The sequence below is a fragment of the Pristiophorus japonicus genome, chromosome 1 (genome assembly GCF_044704955.1).
Source record: "Pristiophorus japonicus isolate sPriJap1 chromosome 1, sPriJap1.hap1, whole genome shotgun sequence".
NCBI lineage: Eukaryota > Metazoa > Chordata > Chondrichthyes > Pristiophoridae > Pristiophorus > Pristiophorus japonicus.
The window spans coordinates 285,954,847-285,975,398 of record NC_091977.1 but is presented as its reverse complement, the minus strand read 5'-3'; positions in this window follow the sequence as shown (position 1 = coordinate 285,975,398).

Here is a 20,552-nt window from a genome sequence, read left to right as displayed (position 1 = left end):
GCTCGGTGCGGCTTTATTGCCGGTCAACCCACCAAGCGCCTGGAGGACCTCTCAACCTTTGTCGACGCTTACCTTTACAGTGACACCATGTTCTCATTTACATCTGCCCATCACAGCCCGTACCTACCTGGCCGACTCAACCTCCATGGGGTCAACGTGAGCACTGGACACCTTGGAGTGGCCTGCTGCAAGCCGCTTGTCCCCGCTACTTCATCTGTTGATGATGAAGTGGCCGCAGTTCCCACAGATAAAAACTGGTCATCTTCCTTCTGCTCATATTCTTTTCCTCACCCGTGGTGATGACCACCTGCAGCGGTGAAGGGGTTGGCCTCCCTTTGCACCTCGTGAGTCTCGGTAGCTGCAAAACATAATTGAGGTTATTAGAAGAGAAGGGTTGGCATGTGAATGCTTGACTTGCACTGGTATATGTACGAGGAGCAACACTACTGCAATAACTGTGAACAAGAGACGTTACATATGATTAACCTGAAAGTACAGAAGCTGCATGCATAACATTACATCATTCATATATTATAATTAAATGCCATTAAATTACTTTAAATTACCACTGGTTTACCACTGCTTTACTCATTACTCATGTGGCGCAACAACGGGATCTGCACCACCACAGGTGGCAGAACGATTGTGGGTGGAACTCAGCAGGGCCTCCTCCAGTGTGCATCTGCTCCGCATGATTCTTAGATATCTTCCACTGCAAACGTGACAAGAGCATGGCATAAGCTAGGTACTATTGTGGAAACACAACAGATATTGTAATTGACAATTAGTCACCCCTCATTCTATTCATCCATAACTTTAACGTTATATGCTAACACGGTTTGTATCCACAATGGATGCATGGTTATAACATCTACGTACAATAAACATATTTAATATGATCATGTTTAGGAACTAATGTTTGACATCAAACATCTCATGTACAATCTCCAGGAAAGGCCCCATCCATGGGCCTTGCCATTCCACGCCTCAAGGGAGGTAGGTGGTTTATTTGAATTGATGGAGGTCTCGCGGGGGTGGAGGGGGTGGGGAATCAGGACCTTTGGTGAGCTCAGCAATGACAGGAGTGCAATGGGAGGAGGTACCGTGACTATGGGCTGTGCTCGGAGCTAATGTCCCAAAGTGTCCCAGGGCAGACAGTGAGCCAGGGCAGCTCCCACTCCCAGTCCAGGGGCTGGGTCACTGTAGGTGACAGCAGCCGGAGAGACTCAAACAGTCTGGGTAAAGGTGGCTGGACCCCTCAGTGCACAATCCACCAAAGTAACCAAAAAAGAGACTGTGCCCAAGTTAAAGACTTGCTCACAACACATAAAAATTCTCCTTCTAAACTAACGTGGTAGAAATGCTGAATGTTTGCGGTCTGTCCGTTTCCAGTCATTTCTTTAAATAATAATGATTAATACTGTTCATTAAATTGTTGGGTGTTCATTTTCCACTCTACTTTGATTCATAGACCTCGGGAATTGCAGGAAGGACTCCACGTAACGTAAAGTTTAGGCTTAAACCTAATTGTTAATTTTATTCCATAAAAAACAACTAAAAATTACAGAACAAGAATTTTTAGAGAATTGACCGAAGACATACAATCACCCATCTAACCAATTGCTGGTGTTGTCGATTGTAGGCTCGTGGTCATTGTTCCTTGACCTGCTGTTCCTCTTCGATGTTCCCTCCTTCTCGTTCTGCTTGTCGATCGTAGTCTTCCTTCTTGTTCTGTTCTGAGCTGTTGTTTCCAGCTCTTGCATATATATCCATTTTATGAATACATCTCTTGCCGGGCTGCTTTTCCATTAATGTGTCTGGATCAGTCTTGATGGCAGTAATGATCTGTTTGGATGGCTGTGGTTATCTGCTTGAATGGCTGTGATGATAGGTTTGGATGGCCACAATTTGCACACAGAGTCGACAGGGCAAAAGATAACTCCTTATGTTTGGTGCCCCATTATCCAAAAATGAACGCCTCGTGGGATCCTTTGTTGTCCTGGGTTTTCGCAGGCATAGTCTCCATAAGGAACTAGTTTTCCCCCTCCAGCCAATCAATACAGGGACTCCTCTGCTTGATTGTATCAAACACTTTGTCTCGATGTTTAATCAGGTCTAGGTCCTGACTGCAGAAATTGCATTAATCAGTGATGAGTCACCACCTAACCCAGGCTGGCGCCCCTTTTCTTGCCCAAGCAATCCCAAAGGTTTCCTTTAAACCATTTTAGTCCATGGCCTCTTGTTGTATCTTTCGTAAAAATGTGTAAACCTTACACTTCCCTCTTTAATGTCTCTTGTTATAAACTCAGAGACATTACCACAGGTGGCTTCTTTTTCCTGAGCCTTTTTCGGTGTATTGTAGCCTTCAGTCAAATCTCCAGATTACAAACTTTTTACAACAAAACAATACGTTTTACGACAAAACAATGTTTGGCCTTAATTCATCTGACTACACTTTATACTTTTAGAAACACATTGACCCTGATTCATTTTAATAACCCTTCAAGATTCCCTTCCCTAGACAGAAAGGAAAAGGAGGTGGGGTAGCGTTGCTGTTCAAAGAGGAAATTAACGTAATAATAAGGAAGGACATTAGCTGGATGATGTGGAATCTGCATGGGTGAAGCTGCAGAATACCAAAGGGCAGAAAACGCTAGTGGAATTTGTGTACAGACCACCAAACAGTAGTAATGAGGTTGGGGACAGCATCAAACACGAAATTAAGGATGCGTGCAATAAAGGTACAGCAGTTATCATGGGCGATTTTAATCTACATATAGATTGGGCTAATGAAACTGGTAGTAATACAGTAGAGGAGGATTTCCTGGAGTGTGTTAGGGATGGTTCCTGGACCAATATGTCGAGGAACCAACTAGAGGGTTAGCCATCCTAGACTGGGTGATGTGTAATGAGGAAGGACTAATTAGCAATCTTGTTGTGCAAGGCCCCTTGGGGAAGAGTGACCATGATATGGTAGAATTCTTTATTAAGATGGAGAGTGATACAGTTAATTCAGAAACTACGGTCCTGAACTTAAGGAAAGGTAACTTTGATGGTATGAGATGTGAATTGGCTAGAATAAACTGGCAAATGATATTTAAAGGGTTGATGGTGGATAGGCAATGGCAAATATTTAAAGATCACATAGATGAACTTTAACAATTGTACATCCCTGTCTGGAGTAAAAATAAAACGGGGAAGGTGGCTAACAAGGGAAATTAAGGTTAGTGTTAAATCCAAGGAAGAGGCATAGAAATTGGTCAGAAAAAGCATCAAACCTGAGGACTGGGAGAAATTTAGAATTCAGCAGAGGAGGACAAAGGGTTTAATTAGTAGGGGGAAAATAGAGTGTGAGAGGAAGCTTGCCGGGAATATAAAAACTGACTGCAAAAGCTTCTATAGATAAGTGAAGAGAAAAAGATTAGTGAAGACAAACGTAGATCCCTTGCAGTCGGATTCAGGTGAATTTATAATGGGGAACAAAGAAATGGCTGACCAGTTGAATAAATACTTTGGTTCTGTCTTCACGAATGAAGACACAAATAACCTTCCGGAAGTACTAGGGAACCGAGGGTCGAGTGACAAGGAGGAACTGAAGGATACCCTTATTAGGCGGAAAATATTTATAGGGAAATTGATGGGATTGAAGGCCAATAAATCCCCGGGGCCTGATAGTCTGCATCCCAGAGTAATTAAGGAAGTGGCCCTAGAAATAGTGGATGCATTGGTGATCATTTTCCAACAGTCTATCGACTCTGGATCAATTCTATGGACTGAAGGGTAGCTAATGTAACACCACTTTTTAAAAAAGGAGGGAGAGAGAAAATAGGTAATTATATACTGGTTATCCTGACATCAATAGTGGGGAAAATGTTGAAATCAATTATTAAAGATGAAATAACAGCACATTTGGAAAGCAGTGACAGGATCGGTTCAAGTCAGCATGGATTTATGAAAGAGAAATCATTCTTGACAAATCTTCTGGAATTTTTTGAGGATGCAACTAGTAGAGTGGACAAGGGAGAACCAGTGTATGTGGTGTATTTCAAAAGGTTTTTGACAAGGTTCCATACAAGAGATTGGTGTGCAAATTTAAAGCAAATGGTATTGGGGGTAAAGTACTGACGTGGATAGAGAACTGGTTAGCAGACAGGAAGCAGAGAGTCGGGATAAAAGGGTCCTTTTCAGAATGGCAGGCAGTGACTAGTGGGGTGCTTTAGGGCTCAGTGCTGGGACCCCAGCTATTTACAATATACATCAATGATTTGGATGAAGGAATTGAGTGTAATATCTCCAAGTTTGCAGCTGACACTAAACTGGATGGCAGTGTGAGCTAAGAGGCTGCAGAGTGACTTGGACAGGTTAGGTGAATGGGCAAATGCATGGCAGATGCAATATAATGTGGATAAATGTGAGGTTATCCACTTCGGGGCAAAAACACGAAGGCAGAATATTATCTGAATGGCGGCAGATTAGGAAAAGGGGAGGTGCAAAGAGACCTGGGAGTCATGGTACATCAGTCATTGAAAGTTGGCATTCAGGTACAGCAGGCGGTGAAGAAGGCAAATGGTATGTTGGCCTTCATAGCTAGGGGATTTGAGTATAGGAGCAGGGAGGTCTTACTGCAGTTGTATAGGGCCTTGGTGAGGCCTCACCTGGAATATTGTGTAAGTTTCGGTGTCCTAATCTGAGGAAGGACATTCTTGCTATTGAGGAAGTGCAGTAAAGGTTCACCAAACTTATTTCCGGGATGGCTGGACTGACATATGAGGAGAGATTGGATCGACTGGACCTTTATTCACTGGAGTTTAGAAGAATGAGATGGGATTCTCATAGAAACATATAAAATTCTGACAGGACTGGACAGTTTAGATACAGGAAGAATGTTCCCGATGTTGGGGAAGTCCAGAACCAGGAGACACTGTCTAAGGATAAGGGGTAAGGCATTTCGGACTGAGATGAGGAGAAATTTCTTCACTCAGAGTGTTGTTAACCTGTGGAATTCCCTACCACAGAGAGTTGTTGATGCCAGTTCATTGGATATATTCAAGAGGGAGTTAGATATGGCCCTTACAGCTAAAGGGATCAAGGGGTACGGAGAGAAAGCAGGAAAGGGGTACTGAGGTGGATCATCAGCCATGATCTTATTGAATGGCGGTGCAGGCTCGAAGGGCCGAATGGCCTACTCCTGCACCTATTTTCTATGTTTCAATGTTTCCCTCATCTTTTGCTTTAATTTACAGGATAAGACAAATAGATACAACACTAGTACCAACTGTACAATTACTAACGAGTGCGATATGTTTCAAACCCATGGGGCGTTTTAAATATTGAGTCTGATATCCCAACATGGATGGGCAATCATTTCCTCAATTTCCTCCCTTACTTTTTCGTTCTTTTGGTGTATCGTGTAATAATGTTTGTGGGACAGCTCGATGTTCTTTAATAGTTCAGTCAAATGTTTGGGTAATGGCGGGATATCGTATCCAAAATACGATATGTATGTTTGTCGTCTGAGATAGGAATTATTCTTTCCTGTGCTACTTGTGTCTCTACCTGGGATTTGAAACAAAAGGTAGAATCTTTCACTGGGCATCTTACTCTGTACTGACTTCCGCTGGTGATGACAGAATATGTCCCGTTCGCCTTGTACGCAACCTATGGCAGGACATGGTCGTGAGCCGTCACTTCCACGATACAGTTTATAGGCTGCCCGTCCTCGTACTTGAACCCACATACCGGTCGTTCGAAAGGATTCAGATGATTGTACAGTTGGTAATAGTGTTATATCTATTTGTCTTATCCTGTAAAGTAAAGCAAAAGATGAGGGAAACATAGAAACATAGAAATTAGGTGCAGGAGTAGGCCATTCGGCCCTTCGAGCCTGCAGCACCATTCAATAAGATAACATCCCTCCAGACGAGCACCGGTTATTGAGTCTCCCAATTTCACCACATACTGAGGGGTTTTAGGATGTTTCACATGTACCCCATGTTCTGAATTACCCCAATGTTTTCCACCCGGTCTACCGGTATGGGTCATTGCGACTGATTCATCACCAGTACACTAAGTACTATCCCCATTATAGATGGTTTACTCTGATCACATTTGACCGGGACTGGGTATGCTTCGGAGGCTGACCGTAGCTGACATGAATTCAGGAGGTGGTTGTAGAAAAGCAAAGCTTTTAGATAGAAACATAGAAACATAGAAAATAGGTGCAGGAGTAGGCCATTCGGCCCTTCTAGCCTGCACCGCCATTCAATGAGTTCATGGCTGAACATTCAACTTCAGTACCCCATTCCTGCTTTCTCGCCATACCCCTTGATCCCCCTAGTAGTAAGGACCTCATCTAACTCCTTTTTGAATATATTTAGTGAATTGGCCTCAACAACTTTCTGTGGTAGAGAATTCCACAGGTTCACCACTCTCTGGGTGAAGAAGTTCCTCCGCATCTCGGTCCTAAATGGCTTACCCCTTATCCTTAGACTGTGACCTCTGGTTCTGGACTTCCCCAACATTGGGAACATTCTTCCTGCATCTAACCTGTCTAACCCCGTCAGAATTTTAAATGTTTCTATGAGGTCCCCTCTCATTCTTCTGAACTCCAGTGAATACAAGCCCAGTTGATCCAGTCTTTCTTGATAGTTCAGTCCCGCCATCCCGGGAATCAGTCTGGTGAATCTTCGCTGCACTCCCTCAATAGCAAGAATGTCCTTCCTCAGGTTAGGAGACCAAAACTGTACACAATACTCCAGGTGTGGCCTCACCAAGGTCCTGTACAACTGTAGCAACACCTCCCTGCCCCTGTACTCAAATCCCCTCGCTATGAAGGCCAACATGCCATTTGCTTTGTTAACCGCCTGCTGCACCTGCATGCCAACCTTCAATGACTGATGTACCATGACACCCAGGTCTCTTTGCACCTGCCCTTTTCCTAATCTGTCACCATTCAGATAATAGTCTGTCTCTCTGTTTTTACCACCAAAGTGGATAACCTCACATTTATACACATTATACTTCATCTGCCATGCATTTGCCCACTCACCAAACCTATCCAAGTCGCTCTGCAGCCTCACAGCATCCTCCTCACAGCTCACACTGCCACCCAACTTAGTGTCATCCGCAAATTTGGAGATACTACATTTAATCCCCTCATCTAAATCATTAATGTACAGTGTAAACAGCTGGGGCCCCAGCACAGAACCTTGCGGTACCCCACTAGTCACTGCCTGCCATTCTGAAAAGTACCCATTTACTCCTACTCTTTGCTTCCTGTCTGACAACCAGTTCTCAATCCATGTCAGTACACTACCCTCAATCCCATGTGCTCTAACTTTGCACATCAATCTCTTGTGTGGGACCTTGTCGAACGCCTTCTGAAAGTCCAAATATACCACATCAACTGGTTCTCCCTTACCCACTCTACTGGAAACATCCTCAAAAAATTCCAGAAGATTTGTCAAGCATGATTTCCCTTTCACAAATCCATGCTGACTTGGACCTATCATGTCACCTCTTTCCAAATGCACTGCTATGACATCCTTAATAATTGATTCCATCATTTTACCCACTACCGATGTCAGGCTGACCGGTCTATAATTCCCTGTTTTCTCTCTCCCTCCTTTTTTAAAAAGTGGGGTTACATTGGCTACCCTCCACTCCATAGGAACTGATCCAGAGTCAATGGAATGTTGGAAAATGACTGTCAATGCATCCGCTATTTCCAAGGCCACCTCCTTAAGTACTCTGGGATGCAGTCCATCAGGCCCTGGGGATTTATCGGCCTTCAATCCCATCAATTTCCCCAACACAATTTCCCGGCTAATAAGGATTTCCCTCAGTTCCTCCTCCTTACTAGACCCCCCGACCCCTTTTATAACCGGAAGGTTGTTTGTGTCCTCCTTCGTGAATACCGAACCAAAGTACTTGTTCAATTGGTTCGCCATTTCTTTGTTCCCCGTTATGACTTCCCCTGATTCTGACTGCAGCGGACCTACGTTTGTCTTTACTAACCTTTTTCTCTTTACATATCTATAGAAACTTTTGCAATCCGTCTTAATGTTCCCTGCAAGCTTCTTCTCATACTCCATTTTCCCTGCCCTAATCAAACCCTTTGTCCTCCTCTGCTGAGTTCTAAATTTCTCCCAGTCCCCAGGTTCGCTGCTATTTCTGGCCAATTTGTATGCCACTTCCTTGGCTTTAATACTATCCCTGATTTCCCTTGATAGCCACGGTTGAGCCACCTTCCCTTTTTTATTTTTATGTCAGACAGGAATGTACAATTGTTGTAGTTCATCCATGCGGTCTCTAAATGTCTGCCATTGCCCATCCACAGTCAACCCCTTAAGTATCATTCGCCAATCCATCCCAGCCAATTCACGCCTCATACCTTCAAAGTTAGCCTTCTTTAAGTTCTGGACCATGGTCTCTGAATTAACTGTTTCATTCTCCATCCCAATGCAGAATTCCACCATATTATGGTCACTCTTCCCCAAGGGGCCTCGCACAACGAGATTGCTAATTAATCCTTTCTCATTACATAACACCCAGTCTAAGATGGCCTCCCCCCTAGTTGGTTCCTCGACATATTGGTCTAAAAAACCATCCCTTATGCACTCCAGAAAATCCTCCTCCACCGTATTGTTTCCAGTTTGGTTAGCCCAATCTATGTGCATATTAAAGTCACCCATTATAACTGCTGCACCTTTATTGCACGCACCCCTAATTTCATGTTTGATGCCCTCCCCAACATCACTACTACTGTTTGGAGGTCTGTACACAACTCCCACTAACGTTTTTTGCCCTTTGGTGTTCTGCAGCTCTACCAATATAGATTCCACATCATCCAAGCTAATGTCCTTCCGAACTATTGCCTTAATCTCCTCCTTAACCAGCAATGCTACCCCACCTCCTTTTCCTTTTATTCTATCCTTCCTGAATGTTGAATACCCCTGGATGTTGAGTTCCCAGCCCTGATCATCCTGGAGCCACGTCTCCGTAATCCCAATCACATCATATTTGTTAACATCTATTTGCACAGTTAATTCATCCACCTTATTGCGGATACTCCTTGCATTAAGACACAAAGCCTTTAGGCTTGTTTTTTTAACACCCTCTGTCCTTTTAGAATTTTGCTGTAAAATGGCCCTTTTTGTTCTTTGCCTTGGGTTTCTCTGCCCTCCACTTTTCCTCATCTCCTTTCGGTCTTTTGTTTTTGCCTCCTTTTTGTTTCCCTCTATCTCCCTGCATTGGTTCCCATCCCCCTGCCATATTAGTTTAACTCCTCCCCAACAGCACTAGCAAACACTCCCCCGAGGACATTGGTTCTGATTCTGCCCAGGTGCAGACTGTCCGGATTGTACTGGTCCCACCTCCCCCAGAACCGGTTCCAATGCCTCAGGAATTTGAATCCCTCCCTGCTGCACCATTGCTCAAGCCACGTATTCATCTGAGCTATCCTGCGATTCCTACTCTGACTAGCACGTGGCACTGGTAGCAATCCCGAGATTACTACTTTTGAGGTCCTACTTTTTAATTTAGCTCCTAGCTCCTTAAATTCATTTCGTAGGAACTCATCCCTTTTTTTACCTATGTCATTGGTACCAACGTGCACCACGACAACTGGCTGTTCTCCCTCCCTTTTTAGAATGTCCTGCACCCGCTCTGAGACATCCTTGACCCTTGCACCAGGGAGGCAACATACCATCTGGAGTCTCGGTTGCGGCCGCAGAAACGCCTATCTATTCCCCTTACAATTGAATCCCCTATCACTATCGCTCGCCCACTCTTTTTCCTGCCCTCCTGTGCAACAGAGCCAGCCACGGTGCCATGAACTTGGCTGCTGCTGCCCGCTCCTGATGAGTCATCCCCCTCAACAGCACTCAAAGCAGTGTATCTGTTTTGCAGTGGGATGACCACAGCGGACCCCTGCACTACCTTCCTTGCACTACTCTTCCTGCTGGTCTTCCATTCCCTCGCTGGCTGTGGACCCTTCTCCTGCGGTAAGACCAACTCGCTACACGTGATACTCACGTCATTCTCAGCATCGTGGATGCTCCAGAGTGAATCCACCTTCAGCTCCAACTCCGCAACGCGGACCGTCAGTAGCCGGAGGTGGACACACTTCCCGCACATGTAGTCGTCAGGGACACTGGTGTTGTCCCCGTGTTCCCACATGGTACAGGAGGAGCATATCACGTGACCGAGCTGTCCTGCCATGACTTAACCCTTAGATACACTTAAATTACCGACAACAATGTTAAAAGTTACTGATTAATAAAGAAAAAGAAAAACTACTCACCAATCAGCAGCCAATCACTTACCACGTTGGCTGTGACATCACCTTTTGATTTCTTTCTACTTCTTTTTTGACTTCTCTCAGCTGGAGCTGCACCGGTACCCGGACTGCTGAGCCTTTTATAGGCCGCTGCCTCTCTCGACTCCCGCCTCTCTCGACGCTCCCCGGACTGCTGAGCCTTTTATAGGCCGCTGCCTCTCTCGACGCTCCCCGGACTGCTGAGCCTTTTATAGGCTGCTGCCTCTCTCGACTCCCGCCTCTCTCGACTCTCCCTGGACTGCTGAGCCATTTATAGGCTGCTGCCTCTCTCGACGCTCCCCGGACTGCTGAGCCTTTTATAGGCCGCTGCCTCTCTCGACTCCCGCCTCTCTCGACGCTCCCCGGACTGCTGAGCCTTTTATAGGCCGCTGCCTCTCTCGCCTCCCGCCTCTCTTGTTACTGACCCACAATGGTACGTGGCCTTGTTTTAAATCCTCTAAATTACTGCGTCCTTCATTTAACAACCAAGCCCCATACATGACACACACGTCATTCTGAGCAGTTTGATCTGATGCATTTCTACCCTCCTTTATTAAAGCATTGATGGTCTGAGTGTGTGTCTCCATCTCAGCTATCATCTCCTTCAAATAGATTGTCATTACCTGGTCTTCCTGTAGTTTGTGACCCTCTATTTCACTACCCTCCCCCAGTATTTTCCTTAACTGCTCCTTTAAGGTATTTACTTGGAATTGCAACTGCATGTTGCCTACACTATTGACCAGTGATGTCCCTGTTTTAAACGCTATAATCACATCATTCCTCAGTCCCCATTTTCACCTCCCCCAGCCCGTCTAGCTGTTGCTTATCTAATTGTAAGCTTCCCCCTGACTTTCATCCCCATAATTCTTCTGATAGAATTGCTTAAACATTTCTCTTAATAATCGCTCGTATTACTTTTCCATTTCTGGCAGGCACCACCGAGGTAATTGTAACTCTGATAAATTCCGAATAACCAATGCTACTTCGTAATACACAATGTAATACACATTTTCCCTATTGGGATTAACACCAGCCCATTCTTAGGCCCGGGTGTTAGAACAGGACATGTAATTTCTTGATTTGGAATCTCCGACATTTTAGAGAGAGGTTTTAATCTGCTCGTTTTCAGCTCGGTTGCAATGACTGCCTTTGAAGGATTTAAGGTCACATAGGAATCAAAACCCTCTGTCCAATTCATACCCGACCCAGAATCCTGCCACTGTCATTTAAAAACAATCGCCACACCTCCCCTGCACTTGTGGCTAGATCCAACCACACAGACATAAATCCCTTGTTCCTCCTTCCACCATTTCTCCCTACACAATTTCGCCCCTTCATTTGTTCCTGTGGTCCGCCTGTTTCAATTTCTCCCATTCTGTGGATGCATTAATTTTTCCCTTGTCTGTTTTCCGTAGCCACCACAACCCTCCCATGGAGGTACTTCCTTTACATTTCCGACAAACTCGTCTACCCTCTCTCACCCGTACCTTCCTGTTCGTGATGTTTAGCATGGGGCAGGACACTGACATCTCCCCAAGTTTACCCTTGGTTTGTCTGGAGTACTTGGTTGAATTTGACCCTAACCACCCTGGCCAACTCCCAGTGTGAGCATAGGTATTTGTGCCCTTGTTTGTCCACATGGCTCCCCCTTAAGTTACGGTGGGGCCGCTTCCTCCCATACACCTGTATGTAAGGAATGTCTCAGTGTCTCCCTGATCTCCCCATCCTGCTATAATCAGGGCCATCCACAGGCCTATCCACAATGTCCACCTCGTCTCGTATCCTTGGCTCGATTCACTACTATAAAGACGAAATGAAAGAAATAACCCTGCTCTGTGAGCGGGCTCCCCCTCACAGGTCCTCCTTCAGTTATACACATATGTACATTTACATTTTAAATCTCTGCTTTCTTCTTTTATCCCGATGCTTGGGCTTTCGGCGACCTGGGGGTGGAGATGGAGGAGGCATCCAGGGCACCCTCGATCGCGTCACCCGACCACTCCACCTTACTGCTCCGTCCCCTTGCATCTCCATCATCACCATCCCACAGCATAGGTGGAAGGCTTACACTGATTAAAGTCATCACAGTTCGTTGGGCCTTGGCCTACTTTATACTTTTCTCTCCGGGGTTGTACAGCTTACATTGGTTTATATGAAACCATTTTATTCATTTTGGCAGCTGGGTCACATAGACCATAGGGCTTGCCTTGTCTACTATGTTATATGGTCCTTTGTACAACGGTTCAATTACCCCTACTCTGGCATAATTCATGACCATCCCCTGATCCCCTATCCTCCATTCATGTGTAACCCGGGGTTCCAGCAGCAGTTTATTCTGCTGGTGCTGTCTGCCCATATTGTTAGCTGCTTCCCAATGCAGCCCCTTCAGAGTATCATACAGATCTTTGAAAACCTGTCCCGTGTGACCTCTTTAACCTGCGCTTTGGTCAGGACTGATGCTAATATATGAGTCGGAATCCTCATTAGTCTCCCTGTCATCAGCACGTGCAGGGAGTGCCCAGTACTTTTGGAAAGACTGGCTCGGTGGTTCATCAGTATTAGGAGTAGGATCTCATCCCATTTCTTCGGGGTATTTCCTATCTCCTTCCGAAGCCTCTTTTTTAAGGTCCGGTTTGTCCTCTCTACTGGACCTGACAATTGCGGATTATATGCCACATGCCATTTCTCCTGTATTCCAAACAGCTTTTCGGTGGCCTGCATTACCGTTCTGGTGAAATGACTCACTTGATCTGATTCCACTATCAGGAGCAGTCCAGATCGAGAAAATACTTCTCGCACCAGAATCTTTGCTGTGGCTACTGCGGTGGCCGCCTTACAAGGAAAAGCTTCTACCCATTTAGTAAAAAGATTTACTAATACCAGGCAATATTTATTGCCTCTGCCTGAGGTGGGCAGCGGCCCAATGAAATCTATCTGTATAGACTGCTATGGCCCTCCACCTTCCTCGTGTGTCCCAACGGAGCCTTCCTCCAGTGGGAGTCTGGATTGTTTGCGGCACATACCAGACAATTCTGACAATAATCCCTGACATGGCTTCTAAGCCCGGGCCACCATCCCATGGCTTCTACTTTATTCCACGTCATTTCTGGCTTTGGATGTCCAGCCCCTGGACCCCATGAGCTAGTTGTAAGAATTCAGGCATGATCCAACAGTCTCCTTTAAATAGCATTCCCTGCCTTACTGCTACATCTGCAGCTCCTAAAGTTTCCTCTACAGGCTTCCCATCTACTTGGGCTCTAATCACTACTTTAAGGACTGCATCTCATAGCTGAGTCTGTTTTAAATCAGGCCGCAATGGTCCCTCTTTGGGCACCTCTCTGCCTGTTACAGCCATGATCTGTCCACATTGATATGGGTCCCAAGGTGTCCCTTCTCCTATCCCTGTTTTGGCCAGTGTGTCAGCTTTCTCATTCCCTTCCCTCTTGGGCTCTGTCTTGGAGTGTGCTTTGAACTTTTGGATGTAGTAATCCTTCTGGTCCCTACCGGTGACGTCCAGAATGACTTTTAACAAAGGAGCCTGTGGTGTATGGAGAAAGAGTCAGACTGAACACTGTGAGCTCAAAGTAACGTGTGACCTTAGTCTTTTATTGCAGGTCTCCAGAGTGCCTCTCCAACCTGTGAAGCACTTTTAAATACCTGTGCTCCCAAGAGATTATGAGATCTCTTGGAACTCCAGGGAATGAGCCCTCTGGTGACTGTACAGAGTATATACTGGTCCAGATACATAACAACATTCCCCGCCCAAAAGTCAATAATGTAACTATTTACAATGTGAGTCGATCTGGGGCACTTCTTGCCCTGGTTGATCGTCTCTGTGTGAAAGCTGGTGTTGTTCAGTCATTTGTTGGGCGCTCGCTGGGCTGCTGTGCAGCTGGCCTTGCTGGGCTGCCTGGTGTGTTGGACCCTGCAAGGCTGCTGTGGATGATGGGTTCTGCTTCGCAGTCAACTGTGGTGTCGGTTGCCACTGGTGTGTGTGTTGGGGGATCAAAAAAGGTAGGGTCCAAGGTGGGTTGCTCAGGATAGTCCGTGAATCTGAGTTTGATTTGGTCCAAGTGTTTCTGGTGAATGAGTCCATTTGAAAGACTTGAGACACCCTTCTCCCCTCTTTGGCTGTGACAGTGCCGGGAAGCCACTTGGGACCTTGCCCATAATTTAATACAAATACAGGATCATTGATTTCAATCTCGCGTGACACATTTGCGCTATCACGATATGCACTTTGTTGAAGCCGCCTGCTCTCTACCTGTTCATGTAGATCAGGGCGAACTAACAAGAGCCTTGTCTTAAGTGCTCTTTTCATGAGCAGTGCAGCAGGTGGGATCCCAGTGAGTGAGTGTGGTCTCGTGTGGTAGCTAAGCAAGACTCGGGATAGGCGAGTCTGCAGTGAGCCTTCAGTTATCCTCTTCAAGCCTTGTTTGATGGTTTGCACTGCTCTCCCTGACTGACCATTGGACGCTGGTTTAAACGGGACAGATGTGACACGTTTGATCCCGTTACGGGTCATAAATTCTTTGAACTCAGCACTGGAATTCAGCATGGCCCATTGTCGCTCACCAGGACTTCGGGTAAGCCATGTGTGGCAAACATGGCCCGCAGGCTTTCAGTGGTGGCAGCAGATGTGCTGGCCGACATTATCTCACATTCAACCCACTTGGAGTACGCGTCTACAACCACAAGGAACATTTTACCCAAGAATGGGCCTGCATTGTCGACGTGTACCCTGGACGACGGTTTGGAGGGCCAAGACCATAAACTTAGCAGCGCCTCTCTGGGTACATTGCTTAACTGCGAGCATGTATTACATCTGTGAATGCAGGACTCTAAGTCCGCATCGATTTCAGGCCACCACACGTGGGATCTGGCTATCTTTTTCATCATTACAATGCCTGGGTCGGTACTGTGGAGGTCATTGATCTGCCCTTCTTGGCGACCACTACTCGATTGCCCCACAGAAGGCAGTCTGCCTGTATAGACATTTCATCTTTGCGCAGTTGGAATGGCTTTATCTCTTCCTGCATTTCCACTGGGACACTGGACCAACTCCCGTGAAGCAAACAGCTTTTGACTAGAGATAATAAGGGGTCCTGGCTTGCCCAGGTTTTGATCACTCTCAAATGCTTCCATAACCATGGCTAGATCTGCGGGCTACGCTATTTCCACCCTCGTGGTGGGCAATGGCAGCCTACTGAGAGCATCGGCGCAGTTTTCTGTGCCTGGCCTGAGGCGGATGGCGTAGTTGTATGCGGACAACGTGAGCGCCCATCTCTGGATGTGGGCTGACGCGTTAGTATTTATCCCTTTGCTCTCGGAAAACAGGGATATAAGTGGCTTATGATCAATTTCCAATTCAAATTTTAGCCCAAACAGGTATTGATGCATTTTCTTTACCCCATAAACACATGCTAACGCTTCTTTTTCAACCATGCTGTAGGCTCTCTCACCCTTATAGACAGATTCCTGGATGCATAAGCAACCGGTTGCAATTTCCCAAAATCATTGGCTTGTTGCAATACACATCCAACGCCATATGATGATGCATCACATGGATCATACAACATAAGCAATTTGTTTGAGCATAACAATTTTCTCGCTTTTACAAAGGCATTTTCTTAGCTTTTGCCCCAAATCCATTCGCCCCCTTTTTGTAGTAAGACATGTAATGGTTCTAGCAGGGTGATGAGATCCGGTAAGAAGTTACCAAAGTAGTTCAAGAGTCCCAGGAACACTCCGTCACGTTCTGTGGTCTCGGTGCGTTCTCAATTGCCTCCGTCTTCGCACTGATGGGCCTGATGCTGTCTGCCACAAGCTTCCTTCCCAAGAACTCAATTTCAGGTGCCAGGAAAATGCACTTTGATCGTTTTAACCTGAGCCCCATGCAGTTGAGCCGACGAAGAACCTCCTCCAGGTTCTGCAGATGCTCGACTGCATTCCGACCTGTGACCAAGATGCCGTCCTGGAAGACCACGGTGTGCGGGACCGATGTCAGTAAACTTTCCATGTTTCTCTGGAATATCGCTGCCACTGATCAGATTCCAAACGAGCATCTGTTATAAACAAAAAGACCTTTGTGCGTGTTGATGCAGGTGAGTGCCTTTGATGATTCCTCCAATTCCTGCGTCATGTAGGCTGAAGTCAGATTGGGCTTCGTGAACATCTTTCCTCTTTCCAGCGTTGCAAAGAGGTCATCGGCTTTTGGAAATGGGTATTAGTCCTGCAGGGACAAACTATTGATAGTTACTTTGTAATCGCCACAGATTCTGAGGGTGCCATCTCCTTTGAGGATTGGGACAATAGGACTGGCCCACTCGCTGAACTCGACCGGTGAGATGATGCCCTCTCTTTGTAGCCGGTCGAGCTCGATTTCTATCCTTTCTCTCATCATATACGGCACTGCTCTCGCCTTGTGATGGATGGGTCGTGCCCCCGGAATTAGGTGGATCTGCACTTTTGCTCCTTGGAATTTCCCGATGCCTGGTTCAAACAGCGAAGGAAATTTGTTTTAAGACCAGTGCACACGAAGTGTCGTCAGCGGGCGATAGTGCACGGATGTCGTCCCAGTTCCAGCGTATCTTTCCCAGCCAGCTCCTGAGCAGCGTGGGACCATCGCCCGGTACCACCCACAGTGATAGCTTGTGCACCACTCCATCTTGGAGACCTTTACGGTAGCATTGCGGATTACAGGAATCAGTACTTTCATGCAAGTTCTTAGTTTCATGTGAATAAGAGTTAAGACTTGCTTTGAGGCCTTGTTACACCACAACCTTTCAAAAGTCTTTTTGTTCATGATGGACTGGCTCACGCCAGTGTCCAGCTCCATTGACACCGGGAGTCCATTTAGTTCAACATTCAGCATTATCGGGGGACAATTTGTGGTGAATGTGTGCACCCCATGTACCTCTGTCTCCTCCATCAGAGGTTGTTTCGTCGTGATCCTCCGTGGATCTGTTCTCCTCTACAATGTGGTGATTTGCAGGTTTAGCAGGCCTAGCAGCTCGCCTGCACACTCGTTGGAGGTGTCCCATTGTTCCACAGCCCTTGCAAATATATCCTTTGAATCGCATGAATGGAAATGAAGATCACCCCCACAGCACCAACAAGGTTTTAATGGCCTTGCATTCATCACCCTTGATGGTGGACTCTGAGACATCTGCGGATGTGTAGCTGCAGATATGTGTGACGTGCCCTGTCTGTTACGGTTCAAAAACAACATCACTTTGTTCACAGTATTTGTAGCAGCACTTGTGTGCTGAGAGATTTGCTTAGTATTTGCTTACTGGTGGCAATGAACGCCTGGACTATCGCTGTGGCCTTACTCAAGGTTGGGCTCTCTACAGTCAAAAGTTTGGGAAGTATGGTTTCATGGCCAATGCCAAGTACGAAAAGTCTCTGAGCATGTACTCCAAATGTCCTTCAAATTCGCAATGTCCTGCAAGACGTCTTAGCTCGACGACATAACGCGCCACTTCCTGGCCTTCAGATCATTTGTCGGTGTAGAACCGGTACCTCGCCATCAGAACGCTTTTCTTTGGGCTCAAATGCTCTCAGACCAGTGTGCACAAATCGTCATACTATTTCTCTGTGGGTTTCACTGGAGTGAGCAGATTCTTCATGAGGCCATATGTTGGTGCCCTACAGACGGTGAGGAGGATCGCTCTATGTTTGGCAGCACTCACTTCCCCATCTAACTCATTGGCCACGAAGTATTGGTCGAGTCGCTCCACAAAAGTTTCCCAATCATCTTCCTCCGAGAATTTCTCCAGGATGCCCACTGTTCTCTACATCTTTGGGTTCACTATCTGTATCTCGTCGCCAATTGTTTTGTATGGAGAAAGAGTCAGGCTGAACACGGTGAGCTCAAAGTAAAGTGTGACCGTAGTCTGTTATTGCAGGTCTCCAGAGTGCTTCTCCAACCTGTGAAGCACTCTTAAATACCTGTGCTCCCAAAGGATTATGAGATCCCTTGGGACTCTGGGGAATGAGCCCTCTGGTGGCTGTACATAGTATATACAAGCCCAGATACATAACAGAGCCGTCACCAACGGCTTCCCGTCTGAGGAATTAAACCCTCGCCTAGCCCATACTGCTAAATACTCTGTACAGGAGTTGTAAGTGAATATGGAGTCCGAACATATCATAAAAGGATTTGGGAATTCAGCAGGGTGTGTGACCACATACGCTGCAGCCGTCAGTTCAGCCTGCTGTGCACTTAAAGTGTTGGAGAGCTTATGGCTTTTTCTATCTCTGCCTCTGGATCGTAAATTCCGCAGCCTGTTTTTCTCTCTCCGTTCATCACTGAACTAGACCCATCTACATAAATATCTCTGCCTGTCGGATATTCCCCTGCTCAGAATCTCACATCTACATCCCACACTCCTTCCACTGAACACACATGTGCTGCTGCCGGATAAACCAGGTTCGGGGCTAGCTTTGGTTCTCCTAGCCTTTCTACCTTCAGGTCTAACTGAGTAAGCAACAATATCCAGCGGGCAATCCTGTTAAAGCTCACTGTCCCATCTTTCATCGTCCAGTCACATTTGTATCGGGGTGTGACTGGTCAGTAAAGTCACTGTAGCTAACCCTGTGTGTGACCGAAAATGTTTTACTGCCCAAAAATTTGCTAACCGCTGTCACTCACAGTTTCAAAAGCTCTTTTCTACTTCGGTGAGAACCCGGGAGGCGTAGGCCACCGGTCTCAGCTTGCCGTGTCACTCCTGGAGTATCACTGCACTCAAACTGTCCCCAGTAGCTGCTACCTCCGGACTAGTATCCTGGTCCCCATTTATTGCTCCCAATGCTGGTGCTGTCTGTAACACCTCCTTTAAACTAATGAATGTTTCCTGACAACTCTCACTCCATTCCCACTCTATTCCTTTCTTAAGAATCCTCAACAAAGGAGCTGCTATGGCTGCATATCCTTTGATAAATTCCCTGCAGTAACCCGTTATTCCCAGGAAAGACCTTACCCCAGACACGTCCTTCGGAACTGGTCGCTCCTGGACTGCCTTTCGCTTAGCTCCATCTGTGGCTCTCTCTCCTGCTCTAATGGTCAATCCTAGAAACTGCACCTCCTCTTGGCCTACTTGAGCTTTCTTTAGATTTACCTTAAAACCTGCTTCCTTCAACAAATGCAACAATTCACTCAATAATGGCCCGTGGTCCTCCACACTCTTGGAGAATAATAACAGGTCGTCCACATATTGGACCAACCAATTCGGCTGACTAAAACCTTTTAGTGCCATGGCCATACTCTGATGAAAGATTGAGGGACTGTTGTGAAACCCTTGTGGAAGACATGTCCATGTGTATTGCTGACCCTTAAAGGTAAAGGCAATTTATACTGGTCCTCCCGTCTCAGGGGAATGGACCAAAACCCGTTTGAAATTTCCAACCCGGTAAAAATTGTTGCGGCCTCAGGGATACTCTCTATCAAATCTGCTACCACTGCTACCATGGGTGCACAGGCTGGAATATTTTTATTCAGGACTCGGGAATCAACTGTGGCCCTCCATGAGTTATCGGGCTTCTTTACTGGCCATAGGGATGAATTTACGTGTGTGGCTATGGTTCTTAGCACACCTTGCTCCACCAGGGAATTTATAGCTGTTTCCAAATCACTTTCTGCTTCCCGGAGAAAATTATACTGTTTCTGGGGCCGTGTCATCAGATCCCCATCTATCTTCACTTCTACCCCAGTTACTCTCCCGCAATCATGCTTATGCATTGCAAATGCATCTATATTCTTCCATACATGCACTTGATACTTGGCCGGAATGTTATTGACTAATCTTTCTAAGTCATAACTCCCTTTTGGCTTCATCTTTTGGCAGGTGCTGCCTTTATCTGTATTGTCCATGGGAATCACTACGATTTCACCCATCCTATCTGCATCAACTACCCCCCATAGACAATTGTTCTTCATATCCATTATGGCATGGTGCCAACATCTAGTCGGCCCCAAGAACTCCCGAACTGGGCTATTTCCACTTCATTAAAATGCATTCCTACTTTATTGTGTTTGGTCCTAATTCTATGGTTAAGGGTTTTGACACTGCCCCAGTCTGGTCATTACCCATAAAGCCTGCCAGTGTAAATGGGACTCCGCTCAACGATGGGGAAGTGGTCGGATTCGGTGACTGGACAACCATGCTAGAGGCTCCATCATCTACCAGATACCTTCCCCTAACTGCTTCCATCTTCACATCCACACATGGCC